Source organism: Natator depressus, chromosome 2, assembly GCF_965152275.1.
Source record: "Natator depressus isolate rNatDep1 chromosome 2, rNatDep2.hap1, whole genome shotgun sequence".
In the NCBI taxonomy this organism is placed as follows: Eukaryota; Metazoa; Chordata; order Testudines; family Cheloniidae; genus Natator; species Natator depressus.
In genome coordinates, this window is record NC_134235.1 from 106,403,063 (window position 1) to 106,426,033 (window position 22,971).

The 22,971-nt window shown below is 43.2% G+C and overlaps 1 long non-coding RNA gene across 1 annotated transcript in view; it reads left to right on the forward strand.

Annotated features, from left to right (window-relative positions):
- LOC141982587 (uncharacterized) overlaps positions 1-22,971 on the forward strand; it is a 140,675-nt gene that overhangs the window by 9,133 nt on the left and 108,571 nt on the right. The gene's annotated exons all lie outside the window — the stretch shown is intronic.

Sequence of the window (22,971 nt, forward strand, 5' to 3'; positions counted from 1 at the left end):
ACAGGATACAAACCTTCAAATTAAAATCCTCAACAACAAATTATTAAAAATAATCCTAAACCATCTACTCAGGACTCAAAAGTTGGTTTATCAAGCTGTTTTGGGGCAGACTTCTCCTCCTGGAAAGTGAATCTCCTTTAGAGGTCGTAGTCAGAATGGTAACTATATAAAAAGTGCACCTTCTTGCTCATCCAGTTGGTCTGTGTATCATATCTGTTTGCTTTATTGGAAAAAATAAGCTATTTTATTTTTGTGAGTAGTGCAGAGTCAACTGGGGGAGAATGAGGTGGATTTTACTCTAGCTCATGCATCATCCATGGAATTGTTAAATTAAGAGGTAAACTGATCACATTTATTGCACAAGTCAGTGAAAGACCATAAACACTGAATTCCACAATATCATCATAACAAAATCACTTTTGTATAACTATACTATATACATTTATTCTCAGTTTTCCTGAATACAGGGTAACAGCCTCAGTAACCCTTTTCATGAAAGCTTTTGAAACTAATGTAAGTTTTCCATCATGCTCTGGGTTGCCAGTCTTAAATCTGGAAGTACTAGAACCTATTCGCTTTTACATTGGGCCTTTTGTTGTCTGCTGACTCTCCAATATCTTAGCCCTCTTCCAGCCACTGGTTGGTTGCTAATGTAACATTTGTGCAGAAGAAATGAGTCTTTTGCTGGCTAGTTCAGATATTGGTTTACTAACAAATCCTACAGGTTCCATGCTCTCTGCACTGCCTACAATCCTCAACAATCTACTTTCTGGGCCTGGATCTGCACTGAGCTTCCACGGGTAGGGGTTTGAGGTATCCAGCACACAATTGTAAACTTGCTAGAGTTTTTAAACTTCCTAAATTTTGAACTTGCTAGAGCATTTTTCCAGCGCCTCATAAATTGTTAAACAAAGCAGTGTTCAGTTGGGAGTTTAAAGTCCAGTATTTTTAACAAAGTAAAGCTGCCAGCCTTTTACTTCCCCATACTGCAAGTTTGTGCTGATGACATTTTGTCAATGGAAGAAGATATTACAACAGCATTTTCTGGAAGCATTAAAATGTTCTGTTTTATAGCTGTTTTTTTCCTTCTTTGTGCTCTCTATTCTTATTATTTTGTCTTTTTGCTATATTCCAGCATAACAATTAGATAATAGAACTTTTAAAATAACTTCCTTCACACAAAGTGTCCCAAAATGCTTTCCAGAGTTGAAGAATAGGGTTACAAAAGCAAATAACAAACACTAATAGAGGGGGAGAAAAATTAAGAGGTGCAAGCACTAGGGAGAAAAGAGATATTTTCAGAGAAGTTACGTGCACACACAGGAGGAGATGGAGAACAGATGAGGCAGAGAGATTCAGGAAAGTGAGGAGAAGAAAGCTTTTGCACCACCAGACCTAGGAATGTGGGAACGGACAGAAAGGAAGCTAGTGCTTGCTGAGCAGGGAGGGACAGGGTTTATCAGGTGGGTGGGAGCAAGTCCATGGAGAATTTTTAAAACAAGGAAGTCAGTTTTGAACTGGCTCCTGTCTGAACCAAGAGAAAGCCAGTGGAGTTCAGTATTACCAACCCCAAATGTTCAAAACTCACGAGCTCCCCATTAACTGGCTTAAAAATGATGAGATTTTAAAAAATAAAAATTAGATTATTTGCCTTCCAATTTTGGAGTCATTAAGGTTCTTGGTTTTTAAGTTTTTCTCTGCAACCATGAAGACTAGAAGCGTTTTTTAAATGAAAGCCGAGAATTCTGTATAATAACCCCACTCTAGAAGTTCAGGCTTTAAGAAAAAAATCAAATAACATGAGACTGCTGATAAAATGGCAAGAGTTGGCCACACTGGGCATTGGCAAATGAGATATTTGCGCATTTCTTTGAACGGGCAAGAAGGCTAGTGGTGGAATGGTGCATGTCCCAAAGTCTGGGGAGATGGGAGTGAGGTCCATAGATATTCAAATAAAAGTAGGGAAGTTTGAGGAGCTCTGAGAAAGCAACGTAAACATTTAAAGGGGCCATCTCCTGGAAAATTTTGACATGCCAGGTTCAATTTTCCAGTTCTTAAGAAGGTTTGGATTATTATTTATTGATAGGCTTTTCTCATGTTCGCATCATGGCAGTGTCTGGACACCTCACAAAAATTAATGAATTTATCCTCGCAACTCACTTCCTCACCTCCCAAGGATTACTCTTATCTTAGAGTTTAGGAAATTGAGGCCCAAGGTCACACAAGAAATCTGTGGCAGAGGTAGGAACTGACACCACATCTACTAATTCCCAGTCCGATGTTTTGACCACAAGACCAACCTTCCTCTCTCTTATGCACTATAAAATGTTATATATAAAAATATAAGCCTGCCATCACAATTACAGGGTTAGCTGCAATTCTGTACCTCTCTGGTCTCTCTGAGTGTACTGCCTTAGGTGTCAGGCCTTGTGTCTTCAGCTCTCTGTGGTGGAATTCTGCCATTCTCCCACATTTAGACTGTACCCTGGGCTGCAGTACCCTCTGTATCAACTATGCTTACCTAGGAGGTCCAGCTGGGTTTGGCACCTGTTTCTTCCCTTCAGGAGTCCATGACCAGTGGTGAATAGACAACCTTCTTCAAACCCAAGTGCTTATTTTAACAGTAGAAAACAACACATTGAAACAACAGTAGAAACAATAGTTAGTTGAAAGCGAGCCCTGATCTACAAACTTGTATCAGTATAACTACATCACTCAGGTGTGTGGAAAATCCACACCCCTGAACAACACAGTTATACCAACCTAACTCCCAGTGTAGGCAGCTCTATGTCAATGGAAGGGCTTCTCCTGTCAACATAGCTACCACCTACCTCTCAACCTGAGGTGGAGTACCTGTGCCAATGGGAGAAGCTCTCCAGTCAGCGTAGGTAGCGTCTTGACTAAGCACTACAGCAGAGCAGTTGCAACAGTGCAATTGCATCTCTACAGTGCTGTCAGCATAGACAAGCCCTGAGATTAAATATCTAAAATTTCAGCCTGAACGAGAAGTGTTTGAAGATAGTATTAACAAGTTAAAAGAAGAGTCGTGATAGGATATAGATCACTATAATTATCACCACATAGATTCAGAGGGCAATTTTTTTCAGTGAGTGGAGGTACACTTGTAATAAAAAAGTTTACACACAACTGTGGTCTTAAATTAACATGCTCATTTACTGAAATAGTGCTTACAGTTGCACACACAATCCAAAGACCCATTGTATACACAGATGCAAAAACTGTGCATACAAATCAGTAAAATGCACAACCTACATAAGAAACACAATTGCACTAACGTTTGTGCACATAGGTTTAGGACCACCTTGTTTTGAAATTTGGCTCAAAACGTAAAGCTCTACACAGTAGATGTGATGAAACATAACCCATATGAAAAAATCTTTATCTTATTGCAGGTTTGTAATCACCAGTGTCCCAGACACTGTTAAAAGCAGCAAGTCCACTTTGATGTGTTAGTTTAAAGCTTGCTGCAGAGACTCTGATGGGCTGTCTACATAGAAACATCCTCTGCAAACATTATCCGCTCTCTTCAGAAAACTCCTTTTATAAAGGAGACAGGATTGTTTTGCGCTGCCACTACCAACTCTCCCTAACTACAAACAAGTCTCATTTATAAAAAGAAGACTTGAAACCTGGACAGCTTGAGAAGCAGTCTAACTCCCATCACCATGCCGCCTGCAGCAACGTTATATATATATAAAAAAAATAGCCTAACCATAGATCAACATTATTGATGATAGCTCAGGAACTGTAACGCCTCCACACATATCCCTGGGCTTGTTTTGAACAGCAGAGGTTGACTTGACTTAAAAATGGACTGCTTTGTGCAGTCAATGATTCTTTTTACCTTTAATAAAATAAACTAAATCCTAATCTTTCTGGGAATGTTTCTGTGTAAATTGAAGAGAGTAACGGAAGTGATATTTTGGGCAAATAATTCCTGACATGGTAGAGATTTAGAAAATGATTATACTGATATCTGAGCTGAGTTTGCAAAACTGAAGGTAAGACACCATAGTTTAAGTGTGCATGTATATTTTTGCTGATTGGGGCTCTTGATAAGGTCTCAGAGAAAGTTGGAACAGCACAAAATTGGTAAAAAAAAAAAAGAAGGAAGTGGGAGAAACAGTATAAATAAAACATGGAGAAAGTCAAAAAGAATTAAAATCATATTTGTGTATAATCAGAAGAAAGCAATAAATTAGACAATGGTTTTATCATTCAGGCTAAACAGCAGTGTTGTAAGTAGAGCAGTGCAAGAACTTTGGAATTAAAAAAAAAATCATTCTGAATCAGGATTCCTGCTCAAGAAACCAGGGAGTTGGTCAGGAGGTTGTTCAGAGAGTACAGACTGAGATAGGTGCCCACTGGTGTGGCAGAAGAAGCTAGGCTTGCCTAGGTTACCATGGGGTGGTTGGGTTTTAAGTAAGATAGACATGTGGAGATGGTTTTAAAATAATGGGCATATTTAGCCCATTATTTGGACTGACACAATTCATTTTGTGGGGAGCATGCCCTCTGGGTAATATTCAGATTCCTAAATATGAGCATTTGATTCTAAAAACTGCAAGAATAGAATTTCCTTAGGCCTAGTGCACTCTTGAGCATCTCTTAGCCCAGAGTTACTAAAGGGACAGCAGCAGCAGAAAGAGGATCATACATTCAGATATGTCTCCTGTATTCAGTTCTCTCAGATCCTCTTCCTCCACCACAGTGACTAGTATGCAACTTCATCACAAGTTGTGGAAATTCTCCCAGATGCTTTCTGTTCACACACTGAGGAAGCAACTCTGCACCAATAACTTGTTCAAGCAGAGTAAACCTTGCTGCTTGCAACAGCTTCTTTTATTGTGAACCTTACAACCAACCAAACAATACAGTAGAAGCATTTCTTCAAAGACTAAAAACTTGCTTGCGCGCTAACAAGGTTGTAAGATTGGAAGCCTGTGTATAACAGTGCTACCTAATGACACCTACCATATCAATACATTATTAAAGCTTTAGGTACAGTATAAGTCACTCAGAATTCATTTCTGATAGGAAGTCATTTGTATTACAGGAAACGTTTAACCTGTTTATGCCTCCTTACTCTCTGCTTGTCATATTGTATCAGTACTGAGTTGAGTAACAGAGCTAGAGAGACTTGTAATTTGACTGTGAGACTCCATTGCTACAGAATGCTAAGGAGACCAAGGATTTAGCAGGATTATAAAAGGGACTGGACATTTATCTGTATAACAAGAATATCCAGAGTTGCAGTAGTTAATGCTAACAAATTTTAAAAGGGTTTAAACCAGTCTCTGACTTTTAGGACTCAGGACAAGACCACTGTAAGGGGCAGACTATCCCAAATCTTTCCACTGGAGGGAGGATTCTTTAACTTTGTTTTTGGAAGCACCTCATGCTTGCCACTGCTGGAGACAGGAACTGGAGTGGATTTGATGGACTACGGGTCTGATCCAGGATAACAATGCCTATCTTCTTATTCCAGTATTTTTCTTACTCTTTTATTCCGGAGACCATTATATGATTCTGACACATTTAGTTTGAAAACACTTAACTAGCATTACTAAGGAGACGTGTTGTATCTAGCTAGGTGCAGACAGTGCTACCCAAGTTTGTGTTTGTCAGTTTGTTCCTATAGCGTTGGGTCCAGGGACTACAGTCCCTAGGATGTGCCAGGGGAAGAGGGAGATGAGAGAGGAGAAAGAGGAGAAGGAAAGGAAGAATGTGAGCTCTGTGAAAGAGTGAGGGGAATGAATTTTACCTTTGCTGTTATCAAACTACCCAAATCTTCCTCAAAGGGGTTCAGATACAAAACAAATTGGTGATGAGCATAAAAGAACCACAGAGAGACAGAAACCTAACTTACCCATGTGCCTCGTGATTCCTGCTGCTGTGACCTGCTGCTGCTGCCCCCAGGGAGACTCCATAGGCCCAGTGCCTTCTACTATCTGCAACTACAACTTGCGGAGAAGAGAAATTTAAAGGAGCAATGCCTCTTTTCTCACAGTGCTCCTTTTTCCCAGCCAGCACATTCCTCTGCAGGTCTGAGTATCCCAGATGCACCACACACCGTACCAGGGCCAACCAGCCATTTCTGTAAGCAGCATTTCTTACCAGCTGATTCTTCTTGCTCAATTCATTGGATGTCTCCAGCTTGCTTCCACACATATTACCATGATGCAAGTTCTGCCTCCACCGTTTTTCATGCCTACCCCAAAAGATCATGAGCTCCCTTGGAAACAATGGAAGTCTGACTTCAGCAACTATATCCTTGCTATAGAAACTTCTTCTTGCACTCCAGCAAAACAGAAGCCTTACAGCTTCATTGCCTTGGTTCTGAAGGGCAACAAATCTTCAAGCATCTTCCTCCCGTTATCAACTTACCTCAAAAGGCAGCTCCATATGATGCTGCTCTCTGAGCCCTGCACAATCATTTTAATCCTCTACTAAATGTTGTTGCCTAACACTTCAAGTTCTGTTCCTGTGTGCAGATGCCTTACCAGCCCATCGACCATTATGTGAGTTGAGTATAACCTGTGAACAAATTGTCATGAAGACCAAAGGTTCCAAGATTCATGAATAAGGCTACGATCTAGTCATGAGTATTTTTAGGATAAGTCATGGACAGGTCATGGGCAATAAACAAAAATTCACGGCCTGTGACCTGTCCATGACTTATCCTAAAAATACCTGTGATTAAATCTGCTGGAGGGGTGCCGGAGCCCGCGGCACCAGCTGCCCGGGGCTAGGGACCGCGGCTGCTCCAGCTGGCTGGTTGGGGACCACTGCCTAGGGCCACTGGAGCAGCAGTTGCTGTCCTGGGGGCCACCTGAGCATCTGGCTCTGGGGTCAGCCACACTAGCCCCTGCAAAAGCCACGAAATCTGTGACACATACAGAACGGCTCCTCATGACAAAAGGCCAGGGATGAAAGTAAGTCTTGGGACTTACCGGTATGGGGCTGGGCTGGGGCCGGCTCTGGCCCCTGGAAGGGGCGGGGCCTCAGGCAGAAGGGGCGGGGCTGGGGGAGGTCAGAGCCAGCCGCAGCCCACCCTGTATCAGCAAATGCCTCCTTCCCCCTCCCTGGGGTAACGGCGGCAAACGGGGGCTCTGACAGTGGTTTTAAGGGCCCTGGGCAGTAGCGGTGGCCAGAGCCCTGGGCCCTTTAAATCCTCCCTGGAGCCCCGCTGCCACTTCCCCAGGGCTCCAGCAGCAGGGCTCCGGGGACGGGGCTCCGGCCGCCACTACCACCCCGGGGTCTTTAAATCATCGCTGGAGCCTGCCAGAGCCCTGGGGAAGCGGCGGCGAGGCTCTGGGGATGATTTAAAGGACCCAGGGCTCGGCCACCGCTACCGCCCAGGGCCCTTTAAATCGCCGCCCCAGCCCCCCCGCCACTACCACCCCAGGGCTCCGGCAGCAGGGCTCTGGCAGCAATTTAAAGGGCTGGGGGCTCCAGCCGCTGCTGGGAGCCGCAGGCCCTTTAAATTGCGCCTGGGGAAGCCGATCCACCCCGGTACGGCGCACCGGCTCTTGCCGGTACGCCATACCGGGGCGTACTGGCTTACTTTCACCTCTGCAAAAGGCCTTACCTTGCATAAAATCATAGAAACTGCCCCACAAGTGAAAAGCACCCTCCACTATGCTAACTCACTTTCCATGACATCAGATGTCTTCCAGACTGCAGAGGTTAATGCAGTCAGATACAAGATTGCAACCCAGAAAGCTCCTAAGTCTACATCCACAGTGCCTTTACTCTCCCGCACACCACATTGCTACCAGTGCTACAGATATAGTGACCCTGTTCATGAGACAGGCTTTCAAGGGTGTCCTGCTAAGAAATCGGTATGCAAGAAGTGCAACAAAAAAGGGCATTTTGCTAAAGTCTATAAATCTGTCATCAATGTTGTATTTGAAATTCTAAAAGATAACAATGATGGCGAAGTGAATCCTGACGGTGTTGTGAACGTGACAGGAGATCACCATATCACTCCACATTGCCAAGTGTGAGTCAATGCTCATGAGATGAGGATGTTGGCAGATTCTGGTTTGCCTTGCACTATAATTCCCATCCAATTCTACACTATTTGCGAGCTCCCAACCTGACTTGGATCCTCCAAACATATATGTCAGAGGGTAGGGTGGATCTCCCATCCCCATCAATGGCTATTTTCCCTCAAGTATGAAGGCTGTAATGTTCAAGGGAAAAAAATCTATGTAACCCAAAGGGAGTTTCTATTTTAGGATGGAATCATCAACGATGATATTAAATGCAAATAGTACAGAACCTACCCTGTAAACTGAGGGTAGACCACAACCAGGACTTTCCAGAAGTTTTCACCGGTATTACAGATGTTGCAAAAAAAGTTCAAGCACAATATCTAGCTAAAAAACAATGTGGTGCCTGTACAACATAAACTGTGAAATGTACCAATTTTCACCGAGACAACTGCTTGAGGAGATTTGGAAACTGTTCAGAGCAGGTACTATTGAACAGACTGATTCCTCAGAATGGATTTCTCCTGTTCTCACCAGGAAGCCTAATGTATGTGAACTTGAGAGATCTAAACTTCAACATTGTTATGGATTGTCATCCTCCACACAATGCCAGTGAAATGCTGCTCACCTTGAGGGAGGCAAGAATATTTATGAGCAGTGATTTATCCACAGCTTACCACTAGATGTCCTTAATGAAAGAATCCCAGAAGTACACCACTTTCATCACTCCAGAAGGTTTGTTGCAATTCAAATGGATGCCATTTGGGTTGGCCTTTGCAGCATCTGTATTGTAGAGAAGATAAAGTACTTCAGGATCTAAAGACTTACATAGCCAACACACGCCTTACAAGACAATGATACCAGAACACTTGCCGCCACATAGACACATATCACATGAGCTGTCCCTTGTAATGAATAGATTTTTGAGAACTGACCTCATGTTGTACCTACACTTCTGAGAGTATGATTTGATTCACCTGGCACATGAAGGACAATTAGGAATGAGTCTGGTTTCCAGCTTGGACCAGAGGACACTGATGACACCGACAGTGATGATGGACTATCCATAGTAGTAGCAATTGCTCCACTGCCTACTCTTGTTCCCGACTCTCCTGGTATTGGTAGAAGTGTGAGACAAAGGAGGCTGCCTAAAAGATTGGAAGATTTTGTTACTGGACTTGAGTGATGGCTAGACTGCTTCACCTTTTACAATGATTATTCTGAACGGGGAGTGTGTTGTTTTTCTAGCTACTGCAGCTAGCTACCACCATTTGTGTTTGTAAATTTGTTCCTAGGGGTTTCCTGTAGCTTTGGGTTCAGGAACTACAATTCCCAGGATGTGCCAGACAAGAGAAAGGAGAAAGAAAGACATAATATAAGCTCTGTGAAAGAACGAGAGGAATAAACCTTAATTTTGCTGTTATCAGGCTTCCCAGATCTTCCTCAAAATGGTTCAGGTACAGAAATGTGTTTGAGTAAAGCCCGTATTGGCACAAACTCTGTCTAATTAGTTGGAGTGTGATAGTGGATGCTCAGTGCCTGTACTTGTTGTTCCAATAACTGGGCATTTTAACAGAAACATGTAAAGGGTAGCCAGAAAAAAATCTTTCATTAGGTTTGCTTCTGTGTGCTAAATTTATGACTCAGCTTTTAAGCATGAAAAATACTCTCAATACCAGGCCTCCCTGGCAAAGCCAGGTGTATCAACACTCCAGAAACCATTCTTGAGAGAAACGCTGGAAAATTCACCCATTTCCCACATTTCAGTGATGTTTCGTTGTTCTCTAAGTTGTTGTATTTATTCATCTATGTGGTTAAAACAATGTGAAATGTTGAACTGTTCTTTGGAAATATGTATGCATTATTGCAGTGTATGAGATAATGGTCAGATGATTGTTCCTATCTCTTCAGTCTGACAAGGTAACCGCAGTGCTCTGAAAACCAGGTCGGTCACAATAATAATTAATGTCTAGCTCTATCTGTACTAGTTCTCAAAGGTCTTATCATTGTACCCATTTTGCAGATTGGGAATCTGACCACACAGAGGTGAAGTGATTTGCCAGTCAGTGGTAGATCCAGGAACAGAACCCACGTGTGGTGAGTCCCAGTCCAGTGCGCTGTCCACTAGGCTACACTGCCTCCCACATGTGACAGTTAGGGAAGAGTCAATTCACTACAGATGGACCTTCTTGAAGGTTCCTAAATGTTTAGCCAACTCCCCCACCCTCTTCATTCCCAATTATTATTATTTTTTGCATGTTTCTGCTTGTCTAGCTTCTGGCTGAGGCCAGAAGTAGAAGAGCTGAGGTGCTAGAAAGGTATTTTGTTTTGCAACCTCCGGCAGTTCAGACAGGTAAGATAAACTTCTGACCTTTTGGGAGTTTATTCGAATAGATCCTGAATTCTGAACATTAGGCCAAATTATGCCAAAGTAATGCACAGGGACTCTATGAAAGAAGCATTCGTGGTTGCCCTATAGTCTGCATGACCACTACCCATTGACAGGTTTCAGAGTAGCAGCCGTGTTAGTCTGTATCCACAGAAAGAAAAGGAGTACTTGTGGCACCTTAGAGACTAACAAATTTATTTGAGCGTAAGCTTTTGTGAGCTACAGCTCACTTCATCAGATGCATTGACTCACCAGATCCAGTATTTAAATAGTATGGATAATTTAAATAGTATGGATTACAGAGACACTACCAAGACAATGGTAGGCTTATTCTGATTCATGGGTATATGTCTGTGTATTTCTACTCTCCTTCAGTTAATGTCTGAGCTTTGAAGTTATAAGGTAACTTGTAACTTGGTATGTAAATAGTAATTGGGTGAAATGCTGCAGTCCCCAATCAAAATTCTGAGTTCAGTGAGAGTTTTGACTGTAAAGATTGCAGGATTTGGTCTATTAGTATCATTTCTACTTCCTTTATGCTTGTGGACAGACAAGGGTATTGTGATATATACGCACAAGAGCATAGCAGACAAGCAGAGCAGGGAGATGACTCACTGCAGTTTGCTCTGTTACAGCACAATTGCCAATGTCACGGTCCTTTCTTTGTCTTTTGTCCACTGAGGTCGATGTTTAGGTGTCCATGACAATTGCATAGTTCAGTGAAGCTCAAACAAATTCAACTCTCTCTAAAGCAACCAAAATCTTCTCTTCTATTTCTATTCAGTCGGCTGTCCCTGCACACACCAAGTGCTCCGAGACTTCCGCAGACAAGTTGGGTGTTCTAGCGTCAACAAATGCAGCTATATATTAAAATAGATCTATAGCACCAGAAGAGGCTTGCATGATATTTAGTAGGCAAGAGCACATTTCCTTCCATAGTGCTACTTCTATGCCACACTTGCTTAGTTATTCCTGTCCTCTTGATCCACCCCCGCACCCATTGGAGTAAAGGGAAATTCATTTGTCCCTCCTGTGACAGAGTGCTAGGGGCTGTGACAGGGTCAGATCAGATGGCTACAGGCGAGTGATAGAAGGCAGATATATTACCCCCAGGTTAAGTAGGTCCCTTTTCCCTGGGTATGGTAAAAGGGAAGGTTCCAGAACAATCAGGAACTTTCTGGAAACAATTAAGGCAGACAGGCTGATTGGAACACGTGCAGCCAATCAAGAAGATGCTAGAATCAATTAAGACAGGCAGGCTAATCAGGGCACCTGGGTTTAAAAAGGAGCTCACTTCAGTTTGTGGTGTGCGTGCGAGGAGCAGGGAGCAAGAGGCACAAGAAGCTGAGAGTGAGTAGGCATACTACTGAAAGACTGAGAAGTGCAAGCATTATCAGACATCAGGAGGAAGGTCCTGTGGTGAGAATAAAGGTGTTGGGAGGAGGCCATGGGGAAGTAGCCCAGGGAGTTGTAGCTGTCACACACCTGTTACAGGAGCCACTGTAGACACTGTAGACAGCTGCAATCCACAGGGCCCTGGACTGGAACCCTGAGTAGAGGGCGGGCCTGGGTTCCCCCATCCCTCCGTTCCCCCAACTCCCTACTTGATACTGGATGAGTTGAACTGGACTGTGGGTCCCACCAGAGGGAAAGGTCTCTGGCCTGTTCCCCGATCCACTAGGTGGATCAGCAGATACTGCGGGAATTGTTCTTTTTCCTTTCCCCATGCTGGCCAGTGATGAGGCTAACTGAGTGAACGGCAGATTTGAGCCACTAGCAAAAGTGGCCAAACTGAGGGCTGCCGTGAACCTCTGAGGCGAGCAAATCCGCCAATAAGCGCAGGACCCACCAAGGCAGAGGAGGAACTTTGTCACAGGGCCTAGAGCTGACCTAGCCCTCTGGTCACTACAAGTTAGTCTCCTACCCCCTGGAATGGACTTAATTGGGAGATGGATGCTCAATGACTTACTTAGGCAGGGGACTGATGAGCTAAAGAGAGCAATCAACCCATCAGCTGGGAACAGTTAAAGACAGGACAGAAATGAAGGGGAAGTTTTGCAGGGGCCAAGGAATCAATGCAGGATCTCAGGACGAGGAGATCTTTTTCTCCTCCCTCCTGTGAGAGTGGGCTAAGGTAGAAGTTCTGTCCATTTTTGTCCTGCTGCACAAGGCCATTCTGATGAACTGGTGGAGGGGACCTAATGAATAACACAGTGGTGCTTATAAACTTGAAAGCATCCAGCCTGTTTGTGATGGTCCCAAGGGCAGAGAAAGTAACCATGTCATGCATCCTTTTAAAGTTACAGATATGTTGATCATTCTGTGGCAGAAATTCAGTATCCTGTGTGGTTAATTACATTGTGTTGCTCATATAAAGAGGTAGTTGTTTGTCTCTGTAGTAGCCTTCATTCTGGTGGAGCATGTGATACTTGCTGTGAATAAAAGGGGAAGATTTAAAAATACTTATATGGTATGTTCAGTTATTAATATTAACTACATTACTAGCAATTAGTGGAAGTTCTGCTTGCAGAGTGGTTATAGAATCAAAGACTAAATAATAACCCACTATTTGCTACATTTCTCCTATACAGGGAGTTACTTTTTTTATCTCAAATCTTTTGCTGATTTAATTTCACTCCTACAGAATATTCGTAGAACGATTCTGTCTGACACACTTTTCTTGTGAGGCAAGGTGGGGGAGGTACTATCTTTTATTGGACCAACTTCTCTTGGTGAGAGAAACAAGCTTTTCAGCTACACAGAGCTATTCTCTGGACTGGGAAAGGTACTTTTAGTGTCAAAGCTAAATACAAGATCAAACAGACAGTTTAGCATAAGTAGTTAGCACATATTTTAAGGCACCAGTCCAGGTAGAGTGGCCCATTAACAGTCCTGTAGTCATAGGACAAAAAGTGTGTGTGGGGGGGGGAAGGAAGTGGGTTACAGAGTGTTGTCATAAGTCATAAATCCAGGGTTTTTATTAAGACCATGATTTTTAGTGTCTAGCAAAGTGATGAATTTAAGCTCCCCGGTTTATCTTTTCTTATGTTTATATTCTCCTACACACCTGTTTAGTATGATTGTCAGCAGGAATTCTCAAACAGCTCTTATACATTAGTGTCCTTCTCCTTCTCTCTTATTAGTGTGCAGCAATCTTTCTCCTCCATTTTCAAATATTGTTATATATTGCAGGGTGTAAGATATAACAGTGCCTGATATGGGTTAGGGTTAGATCAGGCTTGCAAAAGGTTATTAACCGTGTCACGTGATTCAGACTCCAGTGGTCACTGTTACAACCATTCAGCAGCTTATGTAATAAATACTAAACTTTTCTGATTGATTGAATACTTCAACCAGTATGTTCTCCGATAGCTTATTATGCCAGAAGAACCAGCCAATTTCAGTCAGACTTCCATCCAATAACAAAGTTCAAAGGGTAATATGTCCTCCTACTCATACAGAACAGTGTAACACTGCATATGGTATTTCAAGGAGAATGAACCAACATCAAGTAGAATATTCTTCTGGTACCTTCTATGTACTTTTGCAAATACATGTAACTATATCACCTCTGACCACGTCTTACAAGCTAAGCAAAGTCAGGCCTGCTCAGTACTTGGATGGAAGAGCATCAAAGAAAAGACTTGGGAGTCTAAGAGCCAAATTCTGATCTAAGTTTCTTTGGTGCAAATCCACAGTATCTCCATTAACTTTAGTAGAGTCACTGTGGATTTACATTTAGGTAACAGAATAGAATCAAGCATGCCAAGGGGCTGGACGAGAGGGGTTGTAGCCAGACAAACATCTAACAGGATAAGATACAACTTAAAATAGCCCCCCCCACCACCACTTCTCTTTAACTTATGCTTTCTTAAATCGTCTTCCAGCCCCTGAGCGTGTCTAAGTCAATGTATATTAGCCTTGCAGATTTTTACACTCACTAATGTGTAAATTACACCTCCTTATACCTCACTTTTGAGTCATCATTGTCTTCACAAGTTGATATTTAGATTATTCAACCATCTAGCTGCTGCACTGAGGGAAGTAAGGTCTTGCAGCCCATCCTCCAATCTTCTAATTATGCACTCCTCCACCACATTTGACCACCTGTGTCACGGTCTTGCAGTCACACTGGGAAGATTGGGCTAAGCCAAATTTCTGCATTGTGGCAGCAATTCTGGCTGTTCCACTCAGCTGTCTGTTATGCCTAGTCCAGGATCTGCCTCCCAGGTTGCAAACTGGTAAATGTAAATTAGGGCTTTTGAAATCCCTCAGCGAGCCTGTCATGTAATCTGAGAGCAGCACTGGACATGAATGCGTGAATGACTGCTGCAAAAGGATGTAGCAGAGTCAGCTGTGGCAAGTGAGTAGGAACTGCAGGTGTGGGTCAGTGTTCCCTCAAATTTTTCCCACCCATGTGCGGAATGAAGTTTGTTATATGCACCAATATGGAGGTGATGTGTGACACGTCATCTTCATATTGATGCACATAATAAAATTCATGTGGTGAGGGTGGGGCCAAGGGGTTCGGAGTGTGGGAGGGGGGCTCAGGGCTGGGGCAGAGGGTTAGGGTGCAGGAGTGTGAGAACTCTACCTGGGTCCAGGCCGCACCTGGGTCTGGGCCGCACCGTGCCACCCTGGCTGTGGCAGGTCCGTGCCGCAACAAAGTTGGGGAAGGGGCACCCCGGCAGGTTGGTGACTGGGCTAGGTGGGGGCAGGAGAGCGGTGCTTCTCCCCCGGGCAGTCCCCAGCCACAGCAGGTCCCCAGGCAGCTTCCTGAGTGCCTACATGGCACTAAATAGGCTGCTGCATGGCCATGTAGCTTACAAGGAACTAAGGTGTAGGTGTTTTCTTCTGGAAGTGTGAAGTGTGTGTTGCTTATTTTCACCTATTGGAACCGTTGTCAGCCTTGTGTACAGCAGGTTATTTTCATCTGTCATAGCCCTGCATGTAGGTTGAAGAGTGATGGTATGTCGTGGAAGTTCTGGGGGAGTGATATCAACCAGCACATATGTTAATATGTGGCTAATGATACGGGTGGCTGTATTCAGATCCGAACCAATGAGATGTGTGTGCTGACTTCTGCCCCAAACGGCTGAACAATATTTTGAAGTCACAGGACTGAGGTTCATAGAACATTTGCCTCTGCTCCTCAGGAGACTAGTTTCTGGATCAAGACAGATTGGGAGGTGATCTGTTTATTTGAGTGTTGTAGATGTGACTGGTATGTTAGATTGTGGTCCAGTATGACTCCTAATTAAGTGACAACTGGCTGGAAAGGGAGAGGATGATCCTGAACACAGACTGTAAGGGGTTGATTGGCCAAGCAGTTGTTCAGATGCAAAGTTGTGGCCACTATTGCAAAAACTCCTTATGTATTTTCCATGTCCATAGCAGAATATCTGTAGTGGCTTGAGGTTATCAATCCAAGCCAATCTGGAATTCTGAGACGTTAGAAAGAGTTGGTGTTTTTGTTTGGTTTTGTTTTTACTTTTCGAGAAATGGTCTCACTTTTCTTGGACATCTTCTAACTCAAACACTAGCTAAGTGAAGTCTTTCTAGTGTCTTTATATTTTAGAGCCATAATAATCAATTAGATCTACCTGCAGGCCTGTTTGAGAATTTTATGACAAGAGGTGGACGATTTGGACAGAAGGCTGACAAAATAAAAAAAAACAAACTTCAGCTGCCAATAAATAAAGACCTTGATTGCAGCATAAGTATTGCTGTTTCTATTTTTTAACAAAGTTTATAAATCAACATTATTTGTGTTTGTGGCAACCTCTAATGGGAGAAGTGACATCAATCTCTGGCAAGCTTTGTTAACAGCAGTTTGTAGGAGGTCAGGGCAAGATGTATGCACTGGTAAAGATGCTTCTCTGTCAGGCGATTGCTGTGTTGGTTTTTTATAATGTCCATGGTAGAAAACTCAGATTCTCATCTTTTAACATCATTAACAGATAGATGGCTAGATTCTGGCTATTTTCAGCATATTAAGTCCAGAAATCACAAAGTCCCACTTCTTGGAATTTTGCCTTTAAGATATCTAAGCTCTGGAGCTTTACAATTTGTATTTGAAAGGCACCTTCATCAATTGAATCAAGAACATTCCTTGCTTCAGTAGGCCAAGATCCATCGGCAGAGACAACAAACAACTCATAAACAAGAGCAAATCCTTTGGTATTTTAAAATTCTCAAATAGCATTTTAAAATTTTTGATCAGATTGTTTAGGAATTCTTGCATCATTTTCATTGAAATTCCATGGGTAGTGACAACTCGCAATGTGGGAAAGTGCAACATCTTTCCTGTTCAGTTTGTCTGAAAGATTTCAAGATTCCTCTGAAAGACACACACTTTTTCAAACAGATCCCTGACCGTGTTTGTACAGCCTTGGAGCTGCAAGTTGAGGGAATTCAAGGGACCAGTAATATCACACAGGAAAAATCTACCTCTGACATAGAGGGGGACATCATTCATAAATTCCAGCCTTGTTGGTCTTGTTGTTTGAAAGAAAGTCTATTTCTTTTTGAAGCATACAAAACCTCTCTAACACATGCCTCCAGCTTAACCAGCAAACATCATTATGCTGCAACAGGCCACTGTGTTTGGCTGAAATGTCCTATAAAAGAGCTTTAAAAAGACAATGTTTCAAGCTAGAAGTTGAGTGTATGTAGTTCACTAATCTCATCACAATGCCCATTGTTTTTTTTCAAGTCCCCAGACAATTTAGTGCACAGGACAGTCTGGTGAATGATGCAGTGCAGTGTATTTAATGAAGGGTATATCGCTGCCAAATGTGAAGCAAAGCCCTGCTCTTTCCCTATCATGGAGGGACCTCAGTCTGTAACAAGCAGTTTACTTTCTGACGATCTAAACCATTTTTTTCAAAAAAGCCTTTTACCTTTTCAAAAATGATCTCTTCTGTGGTGTAGGCTTCTAATGGTATTAAACACAAAAAATTCTTCCTGGAAAATTTCACCATCATAAAATCTAACAAACAGCGATAGCTGAGCAGTGTCACTTAAATCGCTTGATTTGTCCACTGCAAGAGACATGTATTTGCTTTTTTTTAAACTGAAAAGCAGTGCTGACCTACAATCTTCGCACTGCCATGGAATCAGACAAGGGAACTTTCTTCACACAGTTCACAATATCATCTTTGTTTTTATCTCCGGCAAAAAGCTCCTCCATCTTTTCCAGTGTGCACTGCTTCACAAGCTCAGCATCCAGGAAAGGCTTTTTTTTCTTTTTAGCTAGTGCCAACCTTATCCAAAGAGAAGCAGCTGTTGCTTTTTTCCTGTACAGTCGCTGATGTGGTGAGAATGACATCTGAAGTATGGTATGAAGACTTCAGATCTTCAATTTTGTCACGTCTTGCAACACTGCCAGTAGGACAGGCTGCCTGGAAGTTACTGTGCTTTGATTCAAAGTGGCGCCTCACGCTGGTGGCCTTCCGGATGGATACAACGGTTTGCCGTATTAAACACACAGATTTTGCATTTAAATGAGGTGGCATAATAAAAAGAAAATCCACTGTCCAGTTTGGGTTAAAAACTCTGGTTTTGCTGTCAACTCTGTGATGGTTACTCCCACTCGTTTTCATTTTTGGCTCCCTTTCCATCATTAATACAAAAATGGGGAGCGTCCTAGCTCAAGCGTAGCTGGTGCTATTTCAAGAACTCAAGATCCAGTAAGCAGGGCTTAATTTGAGCTGAGGCTTGCCGGGGCTGAGCCCTGGCACCTCTAGGCTTGTCAGTTCCCAGCACCTCTGCGCTCCTGGACAGCAGTTGCTGCTCTCTGGCCACCCAGCTCTGAAGGCAGAGCCGCCCCCAGCAGCAGCGCAGAAGTAAGGGTGGCACGGGGTGGCCCAGACCCAGGCGCGGCCCGGACCCAGGTAGAGTTCTCACACTCCTGCACCCTAACCCTCTGCCCCAGCCCTGAGCCCCCCTCCCACACTCCGAACCCCTTGGCCCCACCCTCACCACATGAATTTTATTATGTGCATCAATATGAAGATGACGTGTCACACATCACCTCCATATTGGTGCATATAACAAACTTCATTCCGCACATGGGTGGGAAAAATTTGAGGGAACACTGACCCACACCTGCAGTTCCTGCTGACTTGCCACAACTGACTCTGCGACATCCTAAGTCTAAATTCGGATGTGGTCTGGGCCGCCCCATGCCACCCTTACTTCTGTGCGGCTGCTGGGGGCGGCTCTGCCTTCAGAGCTGGGTGGCCAGAGAGCAGTAATCGCTCCTCTCTGGCTGCCCAGCCAATGCTTAATTTGTGCCCGGGCACCTTTTTCATTACAAATTAAGCAGTGCCAGTAAGTTGTGTACTGAGGAAGTAATAGGCAAATGATAGGCAGTGCATCGCTATTCGTAAATTGAACGACAAACATTTTTTTAAGGTGAGCTGGGTGGGCCACACAGGAAGCCTTGGTGGGACAAATTTTGCCCATGGGCCGCCTATTGAGTTATCGCTGTCCTAGGGGCTACATTGTGCCTTTTAAGCTGACCCCTGTGTTGGGAGTGCCACAGAGCTATGTTGTCCCAAGGTGAGCTGAGGGAATGACTGCACCTTTTTTAATGGCCTGCCTGGAAACCCCTCTCTACCTGCCCTAGCCACTCCCCAAATATAGTTCTGAAGCCCTGCCCCCTAGATACAGTGCAGAAATACATCTTTATCTCGTCTATGCACAGGGACTGCTGGTTGCTGAGTATTCAATACACCCAAGTGGATAACTATCTTTGGTTGTCTTCCTCTAGAGGAGAGAAGGGAGCTGGTGTGTGTGTGTGTGTGTGTGTGTGTGTGCGTGTGCGCGCGCGCGCACAAGTGCAGATCCTGTTGTGCTCCCTTCGTTAAGGTCAGTTGCTCACATCATTTGATGGAGGGGACTGAGATAAACCCAGCACATATTCTCTTCATTTGTCCATTCAGTACAGGTCCTGCCTGTTGCACTGGCATCAGGAAGCGGCACGTCACCTATCATCCGTGCATCGCCTGCTGATAAATTTGGGCAACTTTTCACGGACGGGGGTTTGATACTAAGGATTTACCTTTAATCTCTGTCTTCATAACACATAGTGGAAGTCTCCCACAGATCACAGACATAGGCTAGTGCAGGTTATGTCAGCACACAACTCAAGACTGTACCTCTGAGATTCATACAGAGGGTAGATTTAACTTTTGTGAGGATTTCCAACTCTTAGTTAGAGATTATAAGGGTTAAAGGGGCAGAGGTAAAGTTACTACTGGGGCTGTTCAGATTTAGCCATATTATTTAAACTGTATTATAAGATTTTATTAATACTTAAATCACTGTTATCTCAGCAAATAATTTCTAGGGAATATTTGATAAATTTAGCCCCCTTTTCAGTTCTTGGATTGTCTCTGAGCCGTTTATGGGTTGCATGAATTTATTCATGATTTGAAATTATATGTTGGTCTGGAAATTGTTCTCAAGCAGCATGTTATGACTATTTAGAAGCCAGAGTCTGAGCTCTGTTGGTTAATTTTGATTGGATAAATGTTGTTCCTAGGATCAAGAATCTGGGGTATATGCTCATGTTTTCAAGTTCAAAATTTGTTTTCCACAAACATTCCCTAATATTCACATATCATTCACTGTTTCTGCAAATAGTCCTGCTGGAAAACTTGTCCATGAAAAGTTATTTGCAGAAAGCACACACAAAAGCAGTGCTGATGCAGGTGAAGTACATTCCAATTTTTCATAAATATTCTTGGTACATTTTTGAGGTATTTCCCCAGCTCTCTGTACCATATTCTTATTTATATATGGGCAATATTTTTAAAAAATAGAGAATATACTGTATATAAAGGTTGTAAAGCAATTTGAGATCCTTTGGGACGAAAAGTGAAATAATCAGCAACTGGAAGTTATCATTATACTATGCAAAAATCATATTCTTGTGAATAGGGATTTTTTTAAAGTATCTACTTATACCTAACAAGTTTCAGTGCAGTAAAAATAGCATAGTTTGTTTGTTATTAAACAAAGATATTTTTCTCGCACTTGTAAGATTTCGTGATACATAAGCTTGTGTGCATATCATCAAGATATTAGCTCCAGCATGTGTTCTGACAACCTTTGTAGTTTGTAAGGACATAACTAGATACATTTTGTGAAAGAAACTCAAAATGTTACTTTCTGTTCCAATGAACTGAATACATTTGGTTCAGGATATCTTGCTAGAACTTGTGCCACAGCCTTGTGTCTGAAGGCTCTTGGAGTTCAGAATTGAAACCATCTTTCTTTTGTTCAGCAATCAGCACAGAAATCACATGTCTGCAGGCTTTCACATGCTCTCAATGTCCAGCGATGCTGTCACCATCTAGTACCGAATAAAACCCCAAGATCCCTGGCTAACATCATCCTTTGGATTTCCTGGCCCAGTGAACAGCTGCCCCTCATTGCAATTTGCAGTCAAGCTAAGGCTCTCCAGCCAGCCTGGAACAAAGACTGGCTCAGTACAGATCACCTACTGGCACTACGCTTGCTAAATCCTGACTCCCCTGCTCCTTTTGTCCTTTCTTTCCTGTAAATGTCTATGCAATTTATATCCTAGTAATAACAGTCATTTTTCTGTTTCTGGTTCCCAGTTATAGTTAAATACTTTGCACCCATGCAGTACCTTTTGTCTGAAGATCTCAAAATACTTTAGACGCACTGATTCACCTCCGAGATGAATAGCTATTGCATCCATTTTACAAATGGATTAACTGCAGAACAGTTACCTGACTTTCCCAAGGTCATGTAGCAAGTCTATGCAAAGCCAGGAATAGAACCCAAGTATCCTGATTCCCAACCTCCTGTTCGAACTTGTTGTCTCCCTGTTAATAAAATGTTCTACAAATATGGCTATATAATAAGATTCCAGGATTGTCACTGTCTGTGTATCATTCTGAAGCCTAGAATGTCAGCTGAGTCAGTCTGAAGTGATGGAAACAGCTGCAGGCATGTTGAGAGCTCTTTTTGTTTAGAATATCACCTGGTTCATAGTCTGTTACTTTCCAGTTTTTAAATTCTCCAGCCATTTTCAGTCTTTTACACTTTACACCTATCCGACAGTTTTCACCTAGTAATGAATACAATCCATACAAGTATAAGTTAATAAACTATCATTAATTTGCTTAGGGTTCTTTTGGCCTATACTACTAGCAAAAATAAGAGTGCCAGACCCTGAGGTTCAAATTCAGGCGAGCCACTGTCTCATCATGTGATTTTTGGTTAAGCTATTTGACCTTCCTGTACTTTACACAATATTGTTGTAAATGTAAATAACTGCAAGATGTTGCTGCAAAACAGATTCTGGATTACTTGAAATTACTGTGAGTAAAAGCAGTAGTAGGTTGTGATTGAAGTCCTTCATGTGACTGGAATGATTCTAGTTCTTGATTGCATTCCTGCTCCTGTTCTTGCTCTGTGGTTATGGTAAACATGAGTAAGGCTAGTTGTGAATTTTCTTTTTCAAAGGGAATATCATTTCAGCCTCAGGACTCAGAACGTTTTTGATACTGTACTATTTATAAAAGAGTAATTGTTGTTGGATGTCATAAGAAGAGGTCTGGTGTTGTGGGGGAGGGGACAAAAGGGTGGGAAACCAAATGAGCCACAACTGCGGTGCTCCCCGGAAGCCAACATAATGTCTGTCTCAAGTTACTTTTTCATGCGCTTTGCCTCGGAGTCAAGAATTAAAGAAACAGAACAAGCTTCAGCCTGTGCTTGACCATTGCTGCCCCCTGAGCCTGATCTGAATGAAAGTTCACCTGGGCTTATGCCTCTGCTGAGTGTGGAGAGGCGGAAGTTTCCATTGGACTCTCAGCCAAAAACTGTGTTCCAGTAAGGACAAATTTGCAAAAGGGCAAAGACCAAAAAGTAGTGGGAGCACAGTTGTTTGTTTGTTATGAGTGCCCAGAAGTGTGGTAGGCCTTGCACCAAAACAAAAACAGTCCTTTCCCTAACACTGAGTTTAGAGACTGAGGCCCTGAACCAATCCAACTTGTGAACCCTGTAGATGCAGAGCTTCCTTGTAATCAACAAGACTCCATGTAGGCACAAGCGTTCACCTGTGGGGATCCAATTGCAGGATCAGGGTCTAAGTTCAGATGTGGTTCGAAGGCTGCGGGTTATAAACAGATATACATGTTCCTCCTTTGTATGTAGAGGAAGGAAACAAGTAGAACAGTGGTGGGCAAATGTTTTGGCTCGAGGGCCACATCTGGGTATGGAAATTGTATCGCGGGCCATGAATGCTCACGAAATTGGGGGTTGGGGTGCAGGAGGGGGTGAGGGCTCCAGCTGGCGGTGTAGGCTCTGGGGTGGGGCCAGAAATGAGGAGTTCAGGGTGAGGGAGGGGGCTCCAGGCTGGGGCAGGGGGTTGGGGGGTAGCGGGGAGGATCAGGGCTGGGGCAGGGGGTTGGGTTGCAGCAGAGGGTCAGGGGTGCAGGCTCCGGGTGGCACTTACCTGAAGCAGCTCCCGGAAGCAGTGGCATGTTCACTGTCCAGCTCCTACGTGATGGTGCAGCCAGGTGG